The sequence below is a fragment of the Triticum aestivum genome, chromosome 1A (genome assembly GCF_018294505.1).
Source record: "Triticum aestivum cultivar Chinese Spring chromosome 1A, IWGSC CS RefSeq v2.1, whole genome shotgun sequence".
Classification (NCBI taxonomy): Eukaryota; Viridiplantae; Streptophyta; class Magnoliopsida; order Poales; family Poaceae; genus Triticum; species Triticum aestivum.
The window spans coordinates 22609749-22634697 of NC_057794.1; the positions used below are offsets into that span (position 1 = coordinate 22609749).

Here is a 24949-nt window from a genome sequence, read left to right on the forward strand (position 1 = left end):
AAACATCAGAGGTAAAAGCTGACAGCACCAGCTTCACTTGAAACTTGTTTTCTCCAAACTTGTTCCTCCAATCCGGTTGCTTCAAGAGATCATAGGTTGTTGGATTTCTTCCATATGATACCTAAGTTCAACCAACAACAATGGGTATGAAAGCATGGTTGTGTCATGACGGTACAAGATAAACTTAAGTTAGCGTTCACCTGGTCATGTGTTTGCTTGATTCGGCTTAGTAATTCTTTTCAGCTAAATTGTGCACTTTTCTGAAATGTTATGTATGATGTACCCATGTGCTCATCATCCTCCCTCCCTTGATGACGAGCCGTACTCGACTCTCTTTGATCTACAAAAGATAAGTAGAAGGGAAGTAGATAATATTCATGGAAAGGAATAGTACAATCCTCATTTATAGCTTTCACCTTAGAATTGTGTTGCGTCTGCTCATGTATTTGTTTATCAGAACTTGGAGTTTGGTAAGGGATGGTTGGTGTTGTTTCAATGACCAAGATGTACTCATCAACCCCCCTGTCTTGAAAAGGAGTCGTCCTCGACTCTACCTGGTCACCAGATAAAAGAAAACAGAGCAATGCCAAATCATAATGCAAAGGTTTCATGATATAGAGAATTTTAGTTTTCAATTTTTCTATCTTATGGACGATGCCTACATGATGCTTTGTTCGACTTAGGAGTTCTTTCCAGCAAACATTTCCATAGAGCACAAATTTATAATCAACTACGAGTTTGTCCATATCATCCTCCCTCTCTTGGAGAAAAGTCGTCCTCGACTTCACCCCGTCTATAAAATTATAGCATGAGAACACTAGAAAATAACTAGGGAAAGAAAAAGTTGAACATTTTTGTGTGGATCTCAAGTTTCCCAAATCCGTTGTTTTTCCATTATGGTTGAACATATTATATTGATGGATTGATGGTGTGCTGAAGGATGTGCCCAATAAATTTTCTCTTATTCATTTCACCAATGTTTCAAGAGTTCATAGGTGCATACCTCGGGGTGCATCAAAATGGAAGATCCTTTTTGTTTTACCTCATTTAGTACTTGAATACCTTTCTGAAAATCAATCTTCACACATGCACCTTGTGTAGTAGTACTCCATGTCTCCATATTTGTTCTTGGATCTCAATCTCCCATCGTTGCAAGAGAGCTGATAGGTATGCCTTTTGCACCTGCACATATTGCAAAAAAAGAGAATTTGGTGAAAGGTTAGTCATTGAATGTTCCTCTCTCTTTTCATTTGGTGAAATTTAACATGGTGGTGGATCACTCATCTCATTATTCTCTTGTTGAAAAATCTCAACCTCGCATTTAGTGGACTCATATAACTCACTTATCCTCTCACTCTTATTGTGTGGTATATTGGGTTGTGGATCACTTATCTCTTTAATGAGGTGTGGAATGATCTCAATATCACATTTTGTGGACTCACACAACTCATTAATATTCTCTCCCTCAATGTGTCACTACTAGGAAAAGGGCTAAAGATATGATTGACACTAATGGCGCACCAGATAAGTGGTGCGCCACTACTATATACTAATGGCGCACCAGGTGGAGATACGCCATTAGTGTGGAAGACACTAATGGCGCACCAGACAAAAGGTGCGCCACTAGTAAAACAATTTTTTTTTCATTTTTTCAAACATACTGATGGCGCATCCGGGCAAAGTGCGCCATTAGTAGTTAGAACTACTAATGGCGCACCGGCTATAGAGTGCGCCAGTAAATTATTATTTTTTTACTTTTTGGCAAAACTACTAATGGCGCATCGTTGCATAGTGCGCCATTACTAGTTTAAACTAGTAATGGCGCACTGTGCCACGGTGCGCCATTAGTATAATTTTTTTTATTTTTCTACAAAACTACTAATGGCGCACCACCTGCAGGTGCGCCATTAGTAACCAGGGTTACTAATGGCGCATTTGCGTGTGGTGCGCCATTAGTAACCTAGGACCCCAACAAGATACTTTAGACAGCCAGACCTACCCAGTCACTTTCCCCACTTCAGTCCCTCCACCTCCTTCTCCAAGCTTTCGGCTGCCTCCTCCTCCTCACCTCATTTCCACCATAGATTCATCAAAATTAAGTGGTGAAATTACCTTTTTTTGATAGGTAAGTAAGGGGAAATCTATCTTCATGATGTAGATCTACTTTTTTTCTCCCTAGCTCGCTCCAACAACCTGCACATGCACTTTTTGTGGCCTAGCTAGATCTATGTATGTTTGTGGTGTTGCATGTGTTTGTGGTGTTGCATATATGTTTGCGTTTGCAGGTACCGGTATTTGAAATGCGATAGTTGCCAATATTTTGCCGGAATGTTGATTCATTTCCGTTTCAGCGAGAATTTTGGCACTATGCATTCTTTTTGGTCCTATTTTTAGGGAAGGCCATGCCAAATTTTTTCTTGGTTCTAAAATATCGTTTTGCTCTACCCCGCAGGCGACCATGGTCCGCACGATGACCAAAGGCATCGTGAATAGGTTTTTGAGCTCCGCGAAGGCTGAGATGCTTCAAAAGAACGAGACGGAGATAAGATGTCCGTGTCGAAGATGCAAGCTGAAGAGCCTTATTGTGGACCCGGATTCTGGGCAGGTGCGGGACCACCTACTCTTGCATGGTTTCATGGATGGCTATCGGTGGCAAGGTGATGAAGATGACTATGAAGTCGTCCATGGGGGCCGGGCAAGAAATGAGGAAGGGCAACAAGACAAGTACCACCGCGGCGAGGGCGGGTGAGAAGACGAAGAATCTCCAGGACATGATCACGAGGTGATGTTGTACACAGTCATCATGTAGAAGATGTCATACATGATGATGAGGAGGATCAAGACGAAGTGCATGATCATGAAGATGAAGATGCCGGAGCAGACGACGATGGAGGATGGGTGCAGGACCCTCATATTCAAGAGCTGCTTCTCAAGCAGACGGATAACGCCAGAGCTGTCGCCCGAGAGAAAGCCAAGCTGGATCAACTGAAGATAGACGCGGTTACTCCATTGTATGAAGGATGCAGGCCCGAGGATACCCGCCTGAAAGTAATGCTCATGGCTCTGGAGATGAAGGTAAAACACAAAATGACCGACGCATGCTTCGACGAGAACATGTCATTCTGGCATGAACGTCTTCTCAAGGGGAACAAGTGCCCGACCAGTTTCAAGGAGGCGAAGAAAATCGTGTGTCCTCTGGATTTACCGCACGTGAAATACCATGTGTGCATGAACAATTGCATCATTTATCGGGATGAGCACGCGGAGTCTACCATATGTCCGGTGTGCGGCGTCACTCGATACAAGAAGAGGAAGAAAGCTCCTCGAAAATCGGTGTGGTACTTTCCGATCACTCCTCGTCTGCAGCGGTATTTCGCGGACCCTAAGGTAGCAAAGCTCCTGCGTTGGCACGCGGATAGGGAGGAGAAGAAGCGGGAAGATGACGGAAATGATCCGGAGATAAATAGAAAAGACAAGATGCTGAGTCATCCTAAGGATGCGAGCCAGTGGCAAGCGTTGAACTTCGAAGACCCAGAATTTGGGAAGGATCCAAGGAACATCGTGCTGGGCGCGAGCACTGATGGAGTCAATCCGTTTGGCAGCCAGAGAAGCACACATAGCACCTGGCCTGTGTTTGTGTGGATGTACAACCTTCCCCCTGGTTGTGCATGAAGAGGAAGTACATTCACATGACTATGCTAATTGAAGGGCCGAAACAACCAGGGAACGACATCAATCTGTATCTGGGGCTGCTGAAAGAGGAGCTAGACACACTGTGGAAAACGCCAGCCAATACGTGGGACAGCACAGAGGAAGAATATTTCCCTATGAGAGCCGCACTGCTCACGACGGTGCACGACTATCTAGGTTACGGATATCTCGCGGGGCAGGTGGTCCACGGATTTTCTGGATGCGTCAGGTGCATGGATGACACAACGTATCGCCAGCTAGATAGAGATCCCGGGTCTTCAAAAACTGTGTTCATGGGACATCGAAGGTGGCTTTGCGACGATGACCCGTGGAGGAAACGCAAGGATCTGTTCGATGGTGAAACCGAACTCCGAAAACGCCCGCGTACGAGGAGCGGCGAGGAAATAGATGAGCTGTTGAAAAATTGGAAAGATTGCCCACTGCCGGAAAAGAAGAAAAAGGCACCAGAGCCGGGAAAGAAGCGAAAGGCGCCAGAGCCGCTGCTGAAGGTATGGAAAACGAGGTCTGTTTTCTGGGACTTGCCGTACTGGAAGATCCACTGTGTGCCTCACAACCTTGATGTCATGCATATCACGAAGAACGTTTGTGAGAGTCTGCTTGGTACCCTGCTCACCATGCCAGAGAGGACCAAAGATGGGCCGAAAGCAAGGGCAGACTTGAAATCAATGGGCATCAGGCAGGAGCTTCACGCTGCTGATGATGATGATGATGATGAGGTGAAGCAGGACACAGAAAGTCATCGCAAAGGCAAAAAGGCCAAGAAGACCGGAAGTGACTACCCTCCCGCGTGCTTCACTCTAAGTCAGGAGGAGATCGAGCAGTTTTTCACCTGCCTCGTAGGAGTAAAACTTCCTTACGGTTACGCAGGGAAGATAAGCAGATACCTAGACCCAGCGAAGCAAAAGTTCAGCGGGATGAAGTCTCACGACTGTCACGTGCTGATGACGCAGATACTTCCAGTTGCAATCCGTGGGATCATGGACGCGCATGTCCGTGAAACACTATTTGGCCTATGCAACTTTTTCGACGTCATCTCTCGGTAGTCGGTTGGCGTGAGGCAACTCAGAAGGCTACAGGAAGAGATCGTCGTGATACTATGCGAGCTTGAGATGTACTTCCCGCCCGCATTCTTCGACGTTATGGTGCATCTGGTGGTCCATATCATGGAGGATATCATCCAACTCGGGCTGACGTTCCTGCACAGCATGATGTCATTCGAAAGGATGAATGGTGTCATCAAAGGATATGTTCGCAACATGTCACGTCCAGAGGGAAGTATAGCCAGGGCCTTTCTGACCGAAGAGTGCATCTCCTACTGCACGAATTATCTAGGCATCGAGAACCCCGTTGGTCTGCCCGTCAACAAGCACCTCGTCAGGCTCGCTGGATGGGGTCACCATGAGGGTCGCCGCGAAATGCATGTCGACTTCGAGGGTCGACTCGCCGACTTTGAAAGAGCAAACCTAGTCGCGCTACAACACATAGACGTGGTCGATCCTTGGGTGGTAGAGCACAAAACCTTTATTGAGAAGACGTACAATGACCGAGGCCAACAGAGGACGGACGGAGATATACTCAAAGAGCACAACTCATGTTTCACATGTTGGTTCAAGCAGAAGCTTCTGTCGTACCCTTCACATGAGGATTCTTCCGCGGAAGAACAACTCATATTCGCCTTGTCACAGGGCGCCGAGCACAACCTAATGACCTAAGAGGCATACGATATCAACGGCTACACATTCTACACCGAGAACAAGGACATGAAGAGCGATGGTTATCAGAACTCCGGGGTAACGATGGAATCCTACACCAGTAACGACAAGGACAGATACTACGGAAGGGTCGAGGAGATCTGGGAGCTGAGCTACGCTGGAGAGAAGGTCCCGATGTTCCGTGTCAGATGGGCCAAGAGCGTCCTAAAAGAAGACCGGTATTTCACCACCATGGTTATACTCGAAGCCAAATCCAAGACCGCGGGTGCAAACGTCACCGCGAAAAATGAGCCATGGGTACTGGCTTCCCAAGTGGACCAATGCTTCTTCATTACCGACCCGTCAAAGCCTAGTCGTGTTGTCGTGAGGAGAGGCAAAAGGAAGATCATGGAATGGATGGAGTAGCCAATGAGCAAGACTTCGACAAGTACGGCGACCCGAAGATCGAACATGACGACGACGATGAAGTAGCAGCACACATCACAAGAAGAAGCAGGACCACCCTACCTAAAGGACGTCCGTTCCACAAAAGAACTCCATTTGCGAAAAAGAAGGGCAAGAAGATTGTGAACAGATAGCTAGCTAAGATCGATTGTATTAAATCGTAGTCTTCATTTCTCGATTGTATTTCATGGGCACTTTTTGATATCATGAATATTTTTAAATTTCACGGGCACTTTTTGAATTCATGAGGACACTCGATCTCGATCCCCCTCCACCGCCGCCGACGAGCACCATCTAGACATTCATCTAGTAAACTCCATCTAGTAAACAAGATCACATTCATCTAGTAAACTCCATCTGCTCCGGCATCTTCAACTTCATGATCATGCCCTTCACGGGACCATCTTTGATCATCATCTTTGCATCTCTTTCTCAATGTGATCAGTAATGTAAAAAATATTACTGTTATGATTTAAACAAGTCTGAACATATTTGAACACAAATAAATATCAAACAACATTTAAAATGCAAAAATAATAATTGCGTAGCCTGGGAATCGAACCCAAGACCTCCTGGTGTGTGTGCAGCGTGCTGACCAGTCGGGCTAGTGGAGGGGTTCTGTTGTGGATAGGGTTAGGTTGTAGATAGGGCTAGTGGGCTAGATTAAAACAAAATTCTAATGGCGCACCGAGGGGTGGTGCGCCATTAGAATAGTCGTACTTATGGCGCACGAGGGTGTGGTGCGCCATTAGAACCCTCCCCCCACTCCACCTACTGCCCTCGCACTGTGTCCTCCCTCCCTCCCTCGCCAGATTCCCCTCGATCGACCACCGCCATCCGTCGCTGCCGCAGCCGCCCATGCGTCCCCGCCATCCGCCGCCTCCATCCACCGCGGCCGCCCACGCGCCCCCGCCGCCTCCCTCGCCCCTTCCTCCCCCTCGAGCACCGCCTCCCCCCGAGCCCCGCCTCCCCCGCGAGCGCCGCCCCCTCCGTCCCCTCCGTCCGCCGCGCCTGCACGCCCTAGGGTTCCGGCTCCAAGGTGGGTGGCAAGGTCGACACGCCGTCTCCTCCTCGACGTGCCGCCTCCTCCCAGACGCGCCTCCTCCTCGACGCGCCGCCTCCTCCTCGACGTGTCGCCTCCTCCTTGACGCGCCGCCGCCCGCCTGCCGTTCTAGGGTTAGTGAATTACGCATCTCTATTAGTCTGTCTGTCGACTAGCTAGTGTACTGATTTTGGTATAATCTATCTAGCTCTGCTGGTGTTCTGGTTCTTGCTTGTAGCTTATTCATGCTGGCCATTTCACTGCACTACAATTGGCACTGTTTTACATTCTAGTTTGTGCTTTAGGATGCTATTCATTGCCTGTGGAGAGTCTTGTATTTATGTATTTAGTTCCGTGTGTACTTGTACTTCCTATATAACTTTGTTGGCTTACAAATTACAATGCTAATACATCAGTGGTATCTTCTGGTTATTGCTTTGATACAATGCTTACAATGTACTTGTTTCTTACATAGTGAATGAAGTAGGGTATCACTTACAAGTGCTGTGCTCTTGCCAACTTTATTAGAATGTAGTGTAGCATCACATCCTCGCAACTTTATCAGTATCCAGTTTAGCACCACATCAGCTGTGCTTTGTTTATGTCACTGGTCTTAGTACAACATTAGTCATGTGTTGGCTTCGATGGGTCTCTTGTATGCCTCTTTTTTATATTTTGGCATATTGGCACCCAGTGAACATGTGTTGTTATATGGCAATATTATATAGTGGTGAAAGGCTCAGCTCTGTCTGACTAATGCTATGCAATGTTATAAAATGGCATCCATTTTGGGCTGAAAAAAATGTTATTTCATGAGTTGACAAACTATCTGCTAATACTTCTTCATTGTGAGTAGTTCCACTTTCAGTTTATAAGAAGTATACTATGCTTATAAGTAAGCCAAATGTTTACATTATTCTTATTATTGTGCATGCTGTGATGTTCTAGACAGTTAAGTATTTGCAACCTGCTACTAAACTAGATCATGAATATGTCTACATTACTGATCACATTGAGAAATAGATGCAAAGATGATGATCAAAGATGGGCTGCTGTAGAACTGTTCTTCATCTTTACAGTGCTGTTGTATAGAAATATGCTGAATTTTCTGCTCTGATTGTTGCTCAAAGAAATTTAGCAAAAAAATGGGGTCCTGGGAGACGCCGCTGCTGCTTGAGGCCCTTGAGAGGCCCTTCGTGTCGTGATGATTTTGCAGGTACCCCGAGAGGCCCTTGAGTTTGCCGGAATGTCGATTAACTTCCGTTCCGGCAAATTCGGGTACTCCATATGTCCTATTTTCATCAAAGTTCATGCTGAAATTTTCCGTGAATTTTAGCATGACTTTGCTAAAAATCGGACATATGAGGTACTTGCTACTAATGCATGGGCCGGAGTATCTTAGTACTTAATTAAGTAGGATCAACTGCCCCTTTATTCTTGCTGCATTAAACCATAGGTGGCAATAGAGCCAAGTGATTAGGCCCAACTTAGAAATTCTCCTCAACATCGATAAACCCTAGATGATAAACCCAACATAGGTGGCAATAGAGCCAACTGATTAGTGCCAAGTGATTAGGCCCAACCTAGGGTGCCTCGGCATCGATAAACCCTAAATGATGAAAACTTAGCATTTAGGGTGCCTCGGTGTCGTCAAACCCTAAATGATGAAACCTTGGCTTTTAGGGTGCCTCGGTGTCGATGAGAACCTGAATGATATACGCTTAGGCTTTTAGGGTGCCTCGGCGTCGACAAACCCTAAATGATAAAAGCTTAGCTTTTAGGATGCCTCGGTGTCGACAAACCCTAAATGATGAGACCATGATCTTGTTCCTTGACAATAACCAACTTTTTGACCAAACTTTTTTCCTATTTAGAGCGAAACATGGCCCACAACAATGAGGCCGGCGGTTCGGGCGGCAAGCAATTCTGGGAGCTGTCCCAGGAGTTGGAGGAACAACCTCACCGCTATGAGGACGCCGCGGAAGACACCGATCCTGACTACACAACCCCTAGTGGCGTCGGGGATGACACCATTGATGATGGTGCCGCCGAGGATGCCACCACTAATGGTGATGCCGAGGATGCCACCACTGATGATGGCGGCGCACGCATAGATGGCAGCCAACCGAAGAAGCAATGGAAGGACCGGCGCCTGAACGCGCTCCGCACCGTCAGGGAGGAATTTACTGAAGTGAACTCCGACGGGCAACCGACGGCGCCCAAACAAGTAGTCAAGGGGTACTCGGTTAAGCTCGGGTGCATTCTCCGGAGCACCGTCTCGATCAACACCGAGAACCTAAGGCATAAGGACCGAGAAAATTTGCGCAGCCTCCTCTTCACGAAGCTGCACGAACGATACAAGTTCCCCGCTGAGTTTGCAAACACACGCCTCTCAGGGAATAAAGTGAACAGTGCCGCCCTCACGAAGATGAGCACGGCCCTGTCTACTTGGAGAAGCACGGTGAAGGCAATGATTGATAAAGGTGATAGTTATGACAAGATCAAGGTGAAATATCCTTTGATGAGCGAAGATGACTACAAGGAGTTCAAGATCAAGTGCGAGAGCCCCGTAACCTCCGAATCAAGTCAGTGGGGGAAAGAACTGCGGTAGTTGAACTTAGGGGTCCACCAACTCGGTCCCGGCGGTTACAGAGTGGCGGAGCCTGTATGGTACAAGGAGGACGCGGAGCGTGCCGAGCAAGGCCTACCGCCCCGCTTCGAGAAATATAGTGACAAGCAGACCAGGAACTTTCTCAGGGCCCGGTACAAGGAGGACCCGGTAACAAAGGAGCTTACCACAGATCCGAAGACCAAGGATCTTGAGCTTGTTCTAGTAAGGAATACACCCCCGCGTAATTAGCTCCATATGGTTGCACTCTAAATAATCCCCAATATTTCTAAATGGTTCACGTTCCTTCCGCAGGACAAAGAAAGGAGTAGCGCGGGGTCGTCTCACAGCTCCCCTTTCGACACCCCTTTGAATAGGGCACTGAACGTAATGAAAAACAGGGATAAGCTCGATAAGCCGACGTCAGCTGGTCGTGTGGCCGGCAAAGGCTTGTCCACAAAATGGTCATCATACTATACCGCTGGTGGGAGAAAGGAGAAAAAGACCAGCTCGGAAAGCCAGTCGCACGAGATTGAAGCACTCAAGGCACAAGTGGCGCAGATTCCGGAACTTGTCCAAGAGCAAGTGAAACAACAACTTGGAACGACGCTCAATGCCATGGTGCCTACATTGATTCATGGGCTGACGACGTGGATTGCGGGCCGCCAACAAGGGCCTCCCCCGGTTCGCAGCTTCAAGGTCAGCAACTCGCACAGCACGCAGGCGGTGCCATTGGTGTCTCCGGCGGCGCCATTGGTGTCTCCAGCGGAGGCGGTATTCGTGTCTCCGGCGCCGGCATGGGCATTGAAGCTTAATGCACACGGGTGTTCGCTGGCCGGCACCTCGCCAGCAAGCGGCCCCTCCGTCAATTGCACGCCCGCCGTTGGCGGTGCCTCGACATTAGCCGAGCTCGACGGCATCATGATAACTAAGCCTCTCGGCCGATGACTTCATCTCCTTGCCTTTGACTGGGCATCCCTGACGCCCTACATGTTTTCGCAGGGCGCCGCCGACGTTCCTTGCACTCTTCTACACTTTGTGGGCGGCGAGTTGGTCGTTGTCGCCAAGGGTAGAATCGTTCAACCAGGCAACCCCATGTTCCACGGTAATCCGATGCCACCCATAGTGTATAGGGTTGAAGTGGTTCGGGTGCTGCCAGGCTGCGACGAGCTGTTACCTCCGATTCGACCCGCTGGGGCCGACGAAGAAGATGAGATGACCCTCAGCGCCTGCGTAAACTGGCCCCTGCTTTGGCCGAAGAGCCAGATTCGTTTGCGGGTGGGGGACACCACCCCACAGACAAGACCGCCAGTCGTGCTGGCGCCAAGCCATGGCAAGAACGCTGCAACGCTACCGGACCTGCCGGACATCCCTATGGCACAGGATCCGGACAGCCCTATGGCACAGGATCCGGACAGCGACGACAACGACGATGGTACATTTACCAAAGTTGATAAGTATTTTGCCGAACATGGGTACGCTGATGAGTTCTACGGGCCTCTTTCAAAAGAACCCAACCAAGACGACCGCGATCTAGCTGGTACGGCGGAGAAATCCAATTGCAACAGGCGTCGTCTGGCGTTTAGTTCTCAGGACACGCCTCCAGCTCCCGCCTTCATCGAGCCTCAAATAGCTGAGGTGCGAAATATTATCAGCCCCAACACGCTCAAGAAGGCGGTCTGTGAGCAGAACTCGGTCCCATTAGAGGAGATCAAGAAGAAGGGACGGAAACGAAAGACTAACAAGGGCGCCGGTGCGAGCCAGCCGGCACCGAGTTCGATCCGTGCTCAGGACGGGCCACCTTCACCTAAGGATATCTCGAGGAGGGTGCATGTGGCGGGTAGGGTGATGCTACCGCCCAATATGCTCAATGCTGCAACCAGTGCTATGCGGAGTCTGCACGACATTGTTCTTTCTTTGGAGAAGCGGCGTCTCAGAGAGAAGGATGTGGCATACCCGGTTTTCGTGGCCAAGGTGCCAGAGGGCAAGGGCTTTGTGGATGGCGACATCGGGGGTACGATCGTCCTGCAGTTTGATGACATCTTTGCTATGTTTAACCATCGGGAGTATGGAGATGCGGATCATTAGAGATATGACCCCGGACATCGTGATAGTCGACCCCTTCTACATGCGTGCCAAGCACTTGAGCAGCGCTGGGGACCGCCAAGTTGCGAGTTCACACCTTGAAGGCGTCATTCTGGCAAACGCAGATAAGGATAACTTCCTTGTGCCTTACTTTCCCGAGTAAGTCATCCCTTAACCGCCCCGTAACATATGATTTCTTAGATTTCGATCGTTCTTTTTTTTCTAACATTCCGTGTTCTGTGCAGTGACACACATTGCACACTCATCCTCTTAAGCCCGAAATATTCCATGGCCACGTATTTAGACCCGAACCGTCTACTCCAAGATAGACTACACAAATGTCAATAAAGTTCTTGATGATGTTCTCCCTGGCTACGCCAAATCTGGAGGCACCTTCACCAGGGCAGTTCGTAAGTACGGCAAGCACATGTTCTCACACAATACGAAGTTCTGCTGCGTCAAGCCGCCGCCTGGCGGTCAGAAGGATGCCTACTACGCCCTCCATCACATGCGGGCGATCGTAAGGGACCATCATCACCTTCTACTACGAGATAATCTCAAAGATTGGGCCGCGATCTTGTCGGCAATGCAGGACGCGGACCTCAGACAAGAATTCTTTCGCATCCAGTCGGAGTTTGTGGACATCATCCATCGAGATGTCCTTCATACCTCGGGGCAGTTCTTCCTCAGATATCAACCGTCCAACAGTGAGATAGATGAAACGCTACAAATGCAGGGTGACAACGCCCGCGATTTCATGACCATCACGACAGACGGCGGCTTCATCCACGCTCCTGTCCGATGAGTCGAGTCGAAAGTAGTGATGTGTAGTTCTGAAACATTGATTGGCTCATGTTGTAATTACACTTTAGTGAATTCGTATGTCTCTTTGGTTTGGACAGTTGTTCAACTTAGATGTAATCGATGCTATTTATTAGTAGGACCATGAATCGTGCTATTAATGTCTTGCTTTTCTCTTCCGATCCTTTTGTTGCATACTTACATATTGCTTATGTATTGTCTGTTCTTTGGCTTGTGCATAGAGATGCCGTCGTATGTCGTATACAAGGGTAAGGTTCCCGGAGTCTACGACGACTGGGAGGAGTGTCGGAGACAGGTTCACCGTTTCAGCGGTAACAGTTACAAAGGGTACACCACTAGGGCGAAGGCCGAATCTAGATACGCCCGCTATCTAGCGGGAGAGAGGAGGGAGCGTTGGAGGAACTGGATGAAGACCAGTTTGATCGCGATGATGCTCATCGTGATGACCGCAGCTCTCTTCTATGTGATGGTAGTTTAGATGATCGATATCGACTTGCAATGTGAAGACAAACTCGATACTCGCGGTCTTGAGACGTGTAATGTTTTATCTTTGTTCAGTCTTTTGAATTCAGAGACTAATATGATGAATTGTATTCGGAGACTAATCTTCTATTGTATTCGATGAATCTGCTGTTGCTGTGTGCTGCTGTCCAATAATATATTTTGTAACCTGTGCAAAAATCAGAAAAGTAAAAAAAACCAAATATTCATACTAATGGCGCATCACCACAAGGTGCGCCATTAGTATGCGAAAGGATACTAATGGCGCATCAAGACAGAGTGCGCCATTAGTATGACAAAGGAGATGGTTACATATGGCCCCCCAGGAGGCATACTAATGGTGCATGGTGTTACATACTAATGGCGCACTTCCTGGTGCGCCATTAGCATACCAGATACTAATGGCGCACCAGTGGTGCGTCATTAGTAAAAAATTCTAGTGGCGTGATACTAAGGGCGCACCGGTAGTGCGCCATTAGTAGGCAAAACCGGTGCGCCATTAGTAGGCCTTTTCCTAGTAGTGTGTGGTATATCTAGATGGATATCTTTCATTTCTCTAATCTCATGATGAACAATCTGATCCTCGCATTTTGTGGAGTCACTCGCCTCACTTTTCTTGCTCTCAATATATGGAATTGTGGAAAGTGGACACTCTCCCTTGGAGTCACTCAACTCATTTTTCTTTTCACTCTTAAGTTTTGGGATTTTTGAAAGTAGACACTCTTCCTCACTTTTGGTGGAATCACTCAGCTTGCTTTTCTTTTCACTCTCATGTTGTGGGATTTTGGATTGTGGGATCTCTTCCTGACATGTAATTTGTGGCACATGTTTCTTGGATGTTGGGACAGTAGTGGTGATCAAGATACCAACATTAGGACTGAGCCTCTTAGGTGAACATGGGCTATGAATCACCGGAGCCGGTTCACCAACCACGGTCATCCTTTGCGGTGGGTCATCGGTGTGCCGATGGGTACCGTAACTTTGTTGTCGGCCATGACGTCCTTGCTGTGATTTATGAGTAGCAGCAACACGCGTAGGGGCAGCAGTAGCTTGCCCTAGAGCATGCCACCCTTGCCGCATTTCAGGAGCAGCAGTGTCACACACACGAGAAGAAACACCATGCCCTAGAGCATGTCCTCCTCGTTGCACTAGTGACACGCCCACAAGTAGCAACATCAAGCCATCGATCATGTCTTCTTTGTTGCACTTCATGAGTAGTAGTGTATTGTCGGTGTCGAACCCTATCACCACATGTTGGAGGACGCTCGTGAAGCATCCTCTCCATGGCTCGGAGTATGTTGTTCTCGAGTTGCTGCACATCAGCGTGGGTGGCCAAACCGTTTCCTTCTCCATGATTCTTTTGACGCACGCTTGGTGTCGATCCAACAATGTTAGTAGGGCTAAAGTGGAATAGGATAATTTTTGTGGAATCACACAACCTCACCTCTTACTCACCAAAGTTCTTATGAGTTCACATCAGACCATGCTTCTCCCGGATGTGTTAAAGCGATTGAAAGACATGGGTCAAAGAACTAGCTTCGGTTTTTGGTGGAGCTCGGTGGGGTAACAAAAAGGGGCTTGTGCTGAAATCAAGTTGATGCAAACCAAGAAAATATGTGGATGGATCTGCTGGACCTTTTGCATCAAGATTGAAAACACACAACACACAAGCTTCTGAAATTTTTCTATCAAGCTGAAACTTTTGGAACTTACACAACACTTTATTTTTCTCTCTTGACCTTTTTTATGCCACTCTTTTTTTCTCTCTTGACTTTTTTTCCACTCTTTTTTTTCTCCTTTTTTTCAAAGCACAACAACCCAAATCTGAAAGCAACTATGAAAATGAACTTGGTACATATCTAAAAGATGAAGAACATGCAAGGTATGAAACAACAAGATCTCACCACCAACAAGCTTGGATTTATTTTTGGTGAGACTTTGGACTTCTAGGACAAAAAATATAGCATGAAAAACACTCGATCTAAAGGATGATAGCAACATAAACTCGAATAACAGATCCTACCGTGTCAATGAAGGCTCTGATGCCAGATGATAGGTGGGAACCCGTTGAACGAGTTCACGCCCGAGGGTGGCCTGATCTTCACGTCGTAGGATCGAATCGGGAGGGATAACTAGCTGCAAGCAGCCGGGATAACTAGCTTTATACCTACTGAGGTTGGATGCAACCCGTACGTTGGGGATGGCTGACCAAAGCTACAAGAACTCCAACCCGCTGTCCGAACAATCGCAGAACCACAAACCGGGACTAACCCACACAAAACGGCCAGAACCGTAGAGCATGAACTAGGGGGGACCATAGGCTCCTTCTCGCGAATCCGAATGAACTCACAAGAGCAAATGTAGCAAGATCTCTCGGATCTCTCTAGCAGTCTTGCTGCATAAGCTTGTAGCTGAATGGTTTGACAAAAGGTTCTCTAGAGGATGGGGGGGTGGGAATTTATAGAAGGGACAACCCACCTTAGCTAGGTGTGAAAATGGTTTCAAAAGTAAGCAGGTTTGCATGGCTTCCTTGGGTGAATAAGCTGTCAACTTTGGGAGTTGTTGGAGAGCTCCTCGGAAATTCGCGAAGTCTTGACAGCCTGGACATCTTCCACGGGAATGACTAGTACTTTTGACTCACAACTCCAAATGATGTGAGATTTTTTGCATTGGAAATATAATTTGATGTAGCTTCTGTTGATGTACCCCTATGGCCCTGTCTCTCCACCATATGGGTGTGCCACCATGAAACATCAGAGGTAAAAGCTGACAGCACCAGCTTCACTTGAAACTTTTTTTCTCCAAACTTGTTCCTCCAATCTGGTTTCTTCAAGAGCTCATAGGTTGTTGGATTTCTTCTATATGATACCTAAGTTCAACCAACAAAAATGGGGATGAAAGCATGGTTGTGTCATGACGGCTACAAGATAAACTTAAGTTAGCGTTCACCTAGTCATGTGTTTGCTTGATTCGGCTTAGTAATTCTTTCCAGCTAAATTGTGCACTTTTCTGAAATGTCATGTATGATGTACCCATGTGTTCATTATCCTCCCTCCCTTGATGATGAGTCGTCCTGGACTCTGTTTGATCTACAAAAGATAAGTAGAAGGGAAGTAGATAATATTCATGGAAAGGAATAGTACAATCCTCATTTATAGCTTTCACCTTAGAATTATGTTGCGTCTGCTCATGTATTTGTTTATCACGAGTTGGATTTTGTGAAGGGATGATTGGTGTTGTTTCAATGACCAAGATGTACTCATCAGGAGAGACTAGATATCCTCATGTTATGGGTCGAAACCCAACAGTGACACAGTGTACTGTGTTGCTCACAATTTCGACATTTCTAGACGAATCTATCCACATAAATGATATTACAACTCATACAAAAATGATGAAGAATATTAGCATAGGAGAAGCTGGTGCGGGGAGATTAGCAACAGGTGAGTGAGCAATGTGCATAGAGGGAGAGGGGGAGGGAGGTGCTACCTGCTAGGAGCGGTGCAGCGTCGTGGCCAGGCTGGACTCGTCTAGCTCGGGTAGTACCCCTTGCTTGCCTTGGAAGCAGAGGAACAGACCCCTTGGTGTGCCCCTCCTCGAGGAGGACAGGGCCGACAACTAGGTGCATCCTTCCTCCTCCTCGAGCAAGACAATGCCCAATTCCCGTCCGGATCCGACGCCCTCCTATCATCGTCGCCGTCCCATCTGCGCCATGAGCGGTCTGCAACAATGCAAAGGAAGAGAAGGTTAGTTTGGGGCGGCAGTTGTGGCAGATCTGTCAGTTTCTAGGTGGAAGCTTTATTATTTGGCACAAGTTAATTACCACAGAATTTGGGCATGCTCCTACATACATGAGAAACTGGGAGTCCAGTGGCACCAATGAAGCAAGCAGTAAGACAAATCTGAACCTCACCATGATAGTTTGGTTTAGAAAGAACAGAAACTAGGCAGGCCAGAGAAGAGCATCGACTATTTGGGTAACGAAACACAAGACTTGCAGGCATATTGGCAATATTTGACAAATACATCTAATTCACATGACCATTTCCGAATACATGCAGAGAATACCACTACAAGCCCATAAAGTCATGGGAAATTCTGCAATAACCCCTAGTCGCAGCCAGAATTAGCTCCAACTTGTGGGCACAAAATTGATTGATGAATCGAATCTACTCATGTTTAAACTGGAAAGAGGTGGAAAACTGAATCAGCCTGGAACCGAACACACACACACACACACACACACACACACAGAGAGAGAGAGAGAGATGGAAGAACTTCTGAGGGAACTCACAGACTCGCCAAGTTCCCATCGGTTTAACATTCATATCATACCAGTCAATAATACTGCCATCAAATGAATACCAGCAATAAGCACAACTACAATCGTGGAGTTAGTTCTCCAGATTAGTTATTGATGAGGACAAACAAAAGTCTGATGGACTTAGAGTTAGATGAACTGGATACTACTAACTTATGGACTTGTGAGATTGATATGTTCCAAGTGAGATTAGAAAAGTTGAAAGGAAAACAAATCCATTTTTACCCATGACAGGGGAATAACACACATCTCACAATTCCAATACAAGTGTTAAATTAAGATACATACGATGACCACAAGCAAGATGATCACATTGTGGATCGATGTTCAATTCAGATTTTTGCATGCTTGCTCAGAATATATGATTAGTTTAAATGTCAATCAAGAGGGAGGCCTTTTCAAGAGCAGAACAAAAAAGGTACATACACGACGGGGAGCAATAGAGGCTATCTTGGATACTGCCAGAGTGAATGTTAATAAGTTCAGTTCCTTAATCACTAGCCAATAGGAATACAATTCAATTGATTCGTGGACCAAGTTTGAAATAGCGAAATAGCTCAAATTTACAGATCATCAAGTCTAGTATTTATGTGACATGCTGCTCTATTATAACTCCCAGGTTTCTCCCAGCATAAATTATATTCCCGTACCTACTTAGACTCCAACACACAAGCACATCAACTACAAACTGAAATACCATTCATTCCTCAGTACCAAAACAACCTCAAGCTACTACGTGACCATCAGGAACCACACACACATCATACAATGTAGCAAGACCAAATATGGTATGAACTAGAACCATACTTTTCATCAAGAACTTACGCAAATTATAATTTCATTATACACAATAACCTGGAGTCGAGTGTAGTCAAGCAAGCAGTAAATCAAACCCTTGATGAACCTCACCATGCTAGTTTGGTTTCACAACCAGAATACAAATTACCATCATATATGAGCATAGACACCATCTTTTAGCTAATGTTCACTTTGGTTCACAAATGAACTATGCAGCACAAGAAGAATGACATTATATATCCAGTAAAAAACATAAACATAAATTGGGGAAAAGGCCTCACAGTCGAGAGGGGCAGAGCCAAGATCTTGTGTGGGGAGTCGAGGTCAGGGTCCCCTAACTTGATGATGTCCTCGTCTTGCTCGTCAGCTTGGGCTTGGGTCCCGGTCATCCTCCTCGTCCATGGAGTCGGGTGCCTGCTACACCAAATGGAGCAAGAAAATAAATAGAGTTAATTGGTTTAAACAAAAGACTGGGGTGAGTGCTGCAAGCAGAATAATGTATTTGTGAGGGTTGCGAAGACAAACATGAATATGATGATTATGGTTGTCTGTTAATGCTACTAGTAGTGCTAGAACATCAAGTAGAATGATATCACTATGTAGAAAAACAAGTTCACAAGTCCGTCTACTAGTACTACTAGCGCTAGAACATCAAGCAGAATCATACCATTATACACAACCAGCAGCAGCAGCTCAATAAAGCCTACATTTCACACTACCACATAGTTAAATTTTAGCAACATGCATGGAAATTTCTAGTTTATGAACAGGGCCTGAATGTTGCATGCATTAGAATTATTTTCCACGTAAGAGGATATTTCTATGCATTGATAGAGCTCACTAAAAGAATTAAACTACAATGACAGCGATGTTACAAGTACAATTAATAGCAGTAAACCAGAAGAATAAAAAAAGAATAACTCAACCATGCTACTATGTTAGTAACTACAAAACCATGCCAATGATACTAACAGGATTTATGTATTGCTAACAAAAAATTCCGCTGCATATTCATTCATAGAACCAAACATCCAAAAGGAATGGCTCCAGATTTAGTCAAAGTTCAATCATGACCCAACACGTGCATAGCGAGCTGCCTCTGCCTAATGGGGCATTTATTTAGCAAAAAAATGAGCCGTGTATAACTAGCTAACAAACAACAAGCATTGGAAGATTAGCATAGCAGCAGCCCGTGCGGGGACATTAGCATTGGAGCAGGTGAGTGGGCAGAGCGAGAGGGAGGTTTTACCTGCTGGGAGCGGTGCATCGTCGTGGCCAGGTTGGACTCGTCGAGCTCGGGCAGAACCACTTGGTCGCCCTTCCAAGCTGGACCCTTCACCCTTTTGGGGGAGAGACATATCAAAGGTGCAACCCTTCGGCGTTTGTTCCACGTGTTATGAGAAGGCATAGCTGCATTATCATCATGAAACAATACTGATTAAGTAAACTAGTCATTAACCCGTGCATCTGCACGGGCTAGTTATTTGTATGACATGCCAAGATAAAATATTATTAGTATACTCATTTACATATTTAAAAATAGGAAATTCAGAAATATAAGCAAATCATTGACTAAATTCAGAAAAAATGTGACATTGGACATACTCTAAATCACATATTGACATGGCATTCACACAAATATCTTAGGGCAATTGCATTTTCATCTGGGGTTGAAAGTGCTATAAATATATTGACAAATAATTGCACACTCTCAAATTTATTGCAAGAGCTTAAATTTAGTTGTCATTGATTTAAACATAATTAGGTAGTAAAATAATTGACGTTTGTTGATAATGTAAATAATCAAGAGTTGTAAAATCGTATGCAAATCAACATAATGTAATTGCAGCCACCGGATCTTAATAAGACTTTGAAGAAGCATTTGACGTGTTATAAGGAAGGTTGCTATATAGGCATAAAAAATTATGGACCATCTTCTAACAAAATAGTATGCCATATATATAGGAATAGATAGGCAATCAATTATAAAGTCACCTAAACTAAATGTGGCCACATTAGATGAATCAAGATTGCCCTTCTTAATATTTCAGTACGCTCAAGCCTGAAATAGTCAAGGCAACCGTTTTGATTAGGAGCAGATAGCTAAAGCTGAACGTAATTCCATAATCCAAAAAGGGAAATTTTATTTAAATGAAAATAATACAATTTGATAAATACAGGAAAAAGAGCAAGTTAAAGACACCAAATAATTAATAACCTGACCAAACTCGTAGAAGGTTTACCTGCAGTCTGTTTGCCTTCCAACACAAAACAGAATCGTGCATGTACCTATTTATATATAGCTCCTCAACATGAGAATTTTCTGAGCTGATTCCATTTCCTGTTAGGATATTGCAATTATATCATCACATAGCTGGGTACGTGTTTATTTGAACCACTTAGATAGAAGGTAATACATGCCACAATTTTTTTTAATACAGGCCACAACTACAGATCGAAATTGTATCTCAAGTTGAAACGATTTGCTCCACATTTATGAACGTGCATGTACCTGTATGTTTGCATCAGGCCAAAATCCATTGGAAGCAAAAGAGCGTCATTGTTCTGATAAACTAAAAAGGTAAGTGCACGGTTTCAGCTGTGGAGGGCTACTGTCCAGTGCTCGGCGCCATATAGAAATTATTGCTACCCTGACGTCGCTCCCAAGTATACTTTGGTATTCTGACAGATGGCATCATATGTCAACATGAGTTGTGCAATACTTTCTTTATCTTCTTTTTTCGAAATCTCTGTCTATTTCTCCATATACTTGGGTCTTAAATTATTGTATAAGATGTGCAGACCGGTCAGATCATTTACATTAGAGATGCCAAAGCGACTAAAACTGAGGAAGCAGCGCCAAACTGGATCCATAATCAATAGACACTAACTGAAAAGAACATTCAGGGTTGTCGAGCAATGTGATTTTCCTACATCAATCTAAAGCCAATAACTATCAACGCGGTAGACAGTAGTAAATCACTGAATTTCTGTATGTGTGCCATAGTTATGTTGCACCATGGTAGGTAATGGATTTAAATTAAAAAGAAGAAAGTAAAACTCATGTACTCCCTCCGTCCGAAAATACTTGTCATCAAAATGAACAAAAAGGGATGTATCTAGAACTAAAATACATCTAGATACATCCCCTTTTATTCGTTTTGATGACAAGTATTTTCGGACGGAGGGAGTATGAATTATTGTATTTATATAGATCAAGGAAGAGCTAAACTGCCAAAATAAAATCCTTTATACACATAATGTATCAAATTCTGAATTCGGCATTGTTCCAAGTTATCATCTAAATCTCTATTAATTGAACAGATCATGAGAGTAAATCTAATGAATATATTTACAAAAAGAGAAATAATTTCCCGACTTTCATTTATAAGCAGGATCAAATTTGCACGACACATACTTTTAGCTTGCACGGACAAAATGAAATAACCAAAAGGATAGAAGTTACGCGGAGAAATTACAGAACAAACATAGCTAACAATACCTTTCATGTCCGCCCTACTCATTTGCCGCCAGCCCAGGCTTTATGTTAGCACTTTGTGCTCATGTCCTTGGATGGGTCTGACTTGTTGCACGGCTGCACCATACTGTCGCCATTGGGGACTTGCCAATTGAGGGAGGCGCATTGTGCAACATGGTGCAGCAATCGCGAACATGTGTGATAAAGCCCTGATTGATGTATGGATCCAGGTGTGTACGGCCATAGGTAAAGCCTGCCATTAATTTTGCTTTCCGGGAGAGTCTGATGGCTGGCACGATGCATGTCCTTAGATAGAGCAAAGATGATGAAAATTGATATGACTTTATAACAGACCCTAATTCTTATAATACCAAAATTTAGACAGATTGATCATACTACACGTACTTCTTTTGCACCCTAGTGTAGATATCTATCCTATACATGCAACTGGCAATTTATACATGGCAATGGAGGTCACACAAAGGAACGGAAGGTGAGAAAACGAAGACCTTATCTGAATTTGCATGACCACTTGCAGTGCACAGCGAGCACATCGGAGGCCGTGGCATGGGTGCAGCCAACGTTTAGTGATCATGCATGTTGGCGTCGGCGGAGGAAATCGATTAGCCTAGGCTGCAGACCTGTAGTATGTCCATGTGTTCCCGTCGTTCGAAATCTAGCTACCCTTGGACTGAACCGATCCAGGATCCTGCTTCCAAAGACACATCGTATACTTCAGTGGCAGCGGAATTAAGACATGTGTGTAGTACAATGGAAGACATCCAACTCAAGGCTGCGTCGTGCATACCCTCTCGTTGACGATAGGAGAGGGCCGGAGTGCAGTACCGTGTGGGAGACCTTGCGTCCAATCCAAGCTCCACGTACACCCCAAAGCCATCCATTATAGAACTTCAAAGCTGAGGATGCATGGCCTGGAGGAGGGCAGCGCTAGGGTTTTTCACCATGGAGCAGTGACCCGTGAATATGAATAAGGCACAACGAAGGAGAAGAGAGAGATATGTTCGATCACGACTTGAAGGGGATCGCTGAGGACTGTTTTTTTTTCTAAATTTTTTTTAGGGCTCGGTGGAAGTAATTAGACATCTAACGGCGACTGTTTTTTTTTCTAAATTTTTTTAGGGCTCGGTGGAAGTAATTAGACATCTAACGGCTTATATTACCTTTTTAATAAGATCTAATGGCTGTTGTTTCTTGATTCAAGGATCAACGTGGAGCCTTTGTTGGTGCTTCCAATTAGTAAATATAAGATATAAGATCATAAAGCAGAATGACTAAGTCATAATGAATCTAAATCGACTCAGAATCAGATATCATATGATGGACATGTTTAAATCTTTTACTTAAACTTTCCAGATTAAGTGTTGATACACGTATATTATCTTATACTCCCTCCGTTCCTTTATCTAAGGTGCATTTTTTTTACAAAAATTTCACAATGTAAGATGTATTTGTTGTAATCTCACTTAATTCCTCTTTTACCCCTCCACCGCCACGTACATGGTAGCTATCCTCCTGATGCTAAAATCAAGCCAACCACTTAATGCGTTTGTTGGGAAAAAAGGGCCCCATAATTAGTTAGGAAATTGTATATCCTCCCGTCCCATGCGATCCCATTTTTTAGTGTTTCCTTCTTCAGAGCGTAGACAACATCTTTCTCTACCTGATCTAAGCCTTCTCCTGGGAACAGAAAACATCACACGAACAAAAATCCTCAACGGAAGCCCTTTCTCTTCCAGCATGGATCCGTTCACGCTAGAGGAAGATAGGTTCAACTCATTGCTGCATGTTTTTAGCCAAGAGAATGATCCCGCTATGGAACTGTTCAGTCAGGTGGAAGAAACAGACGAGTCCTTGGGCAGTTGGGCCTGTTTAGTGAGGTGCAACACTGCAGCTGGTGTCTCGCCGAGGACTCCTCACCTGTGTTGTCCGACGTGAAGCTCGCCGACCAGATTTTGCATGATGCGGCCACGGCCGACAGCGGCGGCGTCGGACAAGCCGGGTTATTGCGCACACATGGTGCTCGACATCCGGTCTGTAACTTCTTCCAAGGCGGGAATCGCCACCGTCAAGGAGGTGGTGAACTGTGCGGTGTCCGAACCGTACGCCGCATCGGCCTCTTCAAGCATGCCATGTCAAGCAATGCTCGGCGCTCTGACCTTTTCCGTATGTATGGAATATCCATCATGTCAAATAACATCACTGATTTTTGGTTAGTCCCACTTATACGTTTGCTTTTCTCCATCATATCTGTACATGTAGTATGACATGACTTGTTCTAACTTTTAGCGCCAACTGGAGCCGTCGATCAAGGGGAGCACCAATATGGCGAGGAGAACGATAAGAGCAATGTGGTAAATGACAAGGCCATCAAGAATGATGAGGTGGATAGCGATGCTGAGACCATCGATTTCGAGTTTGAAGCAATGCAAGCTGCCAGAGCAAGTGAAGTGCGTGTGGAACGATTTTATGCCCGAGATTCAATGCCAGACTCGGTACCCCCAGGAATGGAATCATAGAGGGATTTCATACGAAAGTCCTTGATGACATCGAATGATCCAAAGATGATGAAGAAATGACCACGTAATCATGTGACGCAACTACTCTCTGTTTAGCACTACACATTTGGTGTGATTTCAGAAATTGTCATTGTGCCCAAAGTCTTTTTTGTATTGCATGAGTTTGTTAAGTGAGACCATACTTTAATAATGGCATGAAGGAAGCACATTTTGTTGGTTACTTTTACTTGCAACGTTCTACTCTCAAAGCAAAAGATAAGTCGAAGTCATGGAGTAATAAACATCACCCAAAAAAGAACAATGAGTTCTTTTAAGATTACTCGATGGCATGGAGTAATAAGCATCAGAAAACAAAGAACGAGTTCTCTAAGATTATGAATAATGCTACAAGTACAGTACGAGTATGCTTAAATTCAGGACTGTATAAGTTTATTAATGATAACAAGCCACAAGAAGTACATCAAGCATCTGGAAGGGCCTCAATAGCAGCAATTACAACATCAACATCGCAGGGTATTACGTCCGGAAGCATTTCGAGTGCCGCCAGAAATGACTTCCTCATGTGCGGGACCTTGTACCGGTTACCTTCTTTCTGCTTCAATATCTCGCACATGCATGACTGAAGGGTAAGAAAAATACGGTTGCTTCTCTTAGGCGGGTACGTGTCATATGCTTTTTTTCACCTTCGCAACCATATCAGTGTTAGAATACAACTTGTAATAGGATTAGGACTCCTACTCGGTTTGTAATAGGGTTAGGTCAGGTGTGGCTTGGCTCTTATATATACTTCTTGTACCGGCACAATATTGCATCAACAATTATTCAATACAATTCTACATGGTATCAAACTTACGATCCTAGGGTATGGCTAACTCACCGGCCCCTCCACT

The 24949-nt window shown here is 45.2% G+C and overlaps 1 long non-coding RNA gene across 6 annotated transcripts; it reads right to left on the reverse strand.

The window, feature by feature from the left end:
* Positions 1–15218: 15218 nt before the first annotated feature.
* LOC123076279 (uncharacterized) lies at positions 15219–22530 on the reverse strand. Of its 6 annotated transcripts, none has more exons than XR_006436257.1 (9): positions 22369–22530; positions 21547–22231; positions 20557–20726; positions 20288–20385; positions 20040–20106; positions 19294–19454; positions 18326–18458; positions 16415–16646; positions 15219–16014 (listed from the first exon to the last, which is right to left on the reverse strand). It is a non-coding gene; the product is annotated as an uncharacterized lncRNA (long non-coding RNA). The 6 variants fall into 6 exon arrangements; XR_006436252.1 differs by having other exon boundaries at positions 22331–22530; XR_006436253.1 differs by having other exon boundaries at positions 18326–18461; positions 22331–22530.
* Between the last annotated feature and the right edge of the window lie 2419 nt (positions 22531–24949).